This window comes from Panthera pardus, unplaced genomic scaffold, assembly GCF_024362965.1.
Source record: "Panthera pardus isolate Hobbes unplaced genomic scaffold, ASM2436296v1 HiC_scaffold_10, whole genome shotgun sequence".
Lineage (NCBI taxonomy): Eukaryota > Metazoa > Chordata > Mammalia > Carnivora > Felidae > Panthera > Panthera pardus.
The window spans coordinates 12,695,394-12,697,744 of record NW_026526655.1 but is presented as its reverse complement, the minus strand read 5'-3'; positions in this window follow the sequence as shown (position 1 = coordinate 12,697,744).

The following is a 2,351-nucleotide window of genomic DNA, read 5'->3' as shown; positions in this document are numbered from 1 at the left end:
AGTTACTATTATTTTACCCATCCTTGAGCTGTAGGAATTGAGGTTTGGGAAGGTTCAGTTACTTGCCCAAGGTGACATAGCTCATCAGTAGGGGAGGCGGGATTTACGATTCAACGAATAAAATCGCTAATATGTGCCAGAACTTCTTGTGGAAGCAATAGAAATAGCAATAAACAGAACAGATCATAATTCCTGTCAACCATTTTAGTTGGTGTTGGGGGAGCAGATGATAAGATATGTCCTATGTTAGCTGGTGAGGTGATAGGTATAAAGAGGAAGATAAAGGGAAATAAGGAGTGAGAGGACTCTCTAATTGCAGAGCCCGTGCTGTTTACAACATATTAAGCCAATAAATATACATTTACAATTTCTTACTAGAGATTTCCTAAAAATACTGTGCATCACTTTTTTTTCTTTTTCTCTTCCTTTTTTTTTTTTTTTTGGTAAACAATCTACTGGCCACATATTAATGTACAGTTCATTAAACAAAATGAAACAAAAGAAAGCAAACAAAGAAAAGCTGATAGCACTGGATTTAATTGCAAGATCTCCAACGACTGATTTTGAGTAAGTAGCAAAACTATTTGTACTTATAAACAGTGGTAGAGAAATCATAACTGGACACATACTCTTAGTTAATGAAAAAATTAGAGGTAACACACCAGAAAGGATTGTTATTAGCACCTGCCAATTTGATTTAACCTTTATTCTAAGGAATACTTTACTTAAAGATAAAATGATAGAGATTGATTTTAAAGTATTTTATATATTGTATTGAGGTTAGTGGGTCATATGGGCACCATTGCTATTTCAGGTTTTTTTGTGGTTTTTTGTTTTTTTGGGTTTTTTTGTTTTGTTTTTTAAAGAGAGCTGGGTAGAATAGTCTGACAAAAGATTTTTGCCTTTGGGGTGACATATCCTCGAGATCCTACCCATGATGCATATAATGACTACAAATTTTGAAAAATTATGAACAAACATAAACAATGACCCAAAGGCGTTGGAGAGTGAAACGAAGCACACTATTTCTGGATGGAAGTTGACATTTGAAAGAAGCAAGCGGCATAATTGAATTACTAGTTTTATGGCTTTTAACCCAGGGGCAGGTAAAACCTACACATGGGTCATCTAAAACACTGATAGAAAACCCAGACTTTCTAGTCTGAAGAACTGTAGAAAAAGATTTGCCAAACTATAGCCATTGGTAAGCTGTTAGGAAGAGGTCCGGAAAGGACTGAAGCAAAGAAGAACTCCAAATGCTGTATATAAACTATTCCCAATTTCAGGCTGACCTCTAAACCCTCAGATATGGGACATATTCTAAAATGTACAATAACACTGAGGCTGAGTTGCCAGCCAAGAAAAGAATTTACAGTTTGAATCCAACCAGGTTAATTACATGTTAAAGAAAAGAAAACAAACAAATCACATGTATATAATTGCATCCAGAACATACCTAATATAACGTTCACAATGTCCATGATAAAATCGAAGGCTACTAGATGTATGAAGAACCAGAAAATGTTGACCAATTAAAAAAGAAAAGACTACTGAGATGATGTAGATGTTGGATTTATTAGAAGAAAAATTTTAAATCCTTCTAATTCTATAAAAGATCATAAAGGAAAGCGTTCTCACAATAAATAAACACATATAAAATTTCATCAGCAAGATGAAAGCAATTTTAAAATCAAATGGAAATTCCCCAGGAAAAGGCTACAATATTAAAAAAATTAAATCACTGAATTTTTACAATCACAGAAGGAGATAATGGAGGAAATAATCAGCAAACTTGTAGAAATATCAACAAAAACTATCCAATAAAAAAAAAGAAAAAGTATCTCTGGGAGATACTTTTGGCATTATTTTCTGCTTCTTTGATTTTTTTTTTTTTTTTTTTTTTTTTTTAATTTTTTTTTTCAACGTTTTTTTTTATTTATTTTTGGGACAGAGAGAGACAGAGCATGAACGGGGGAGGGGCAGAGAGAGGGAGACACAGAATCGGAAACAGGCTCCAGGCTCCGAGCCATCAGCCCAGAGCCTGACGCGGGGCTCGAACTCACGGACCGCGAGATCGTGACCTGGCTGAAGTCGGACGCTTAACCGACTGCGCCACCCAGGCGCCCCTCTTTGATTTTTTTTAATGAAAATGTCAGTATCACTTGAAAGAACTTATTTTTGTTCTTTGCTTATTTTTCATAGTTCACCCTTCCTGTGTTATCAATCAATACAATATCTCCTTGAATCTGGCAACACAAGTGAGAAATTTTTGTAATTTATTTTCTGTTCCTTGATGTATCACTATTTACTTTGCCATTTATTTTGTCCTTCTTTTTCATATTGTTGGTATC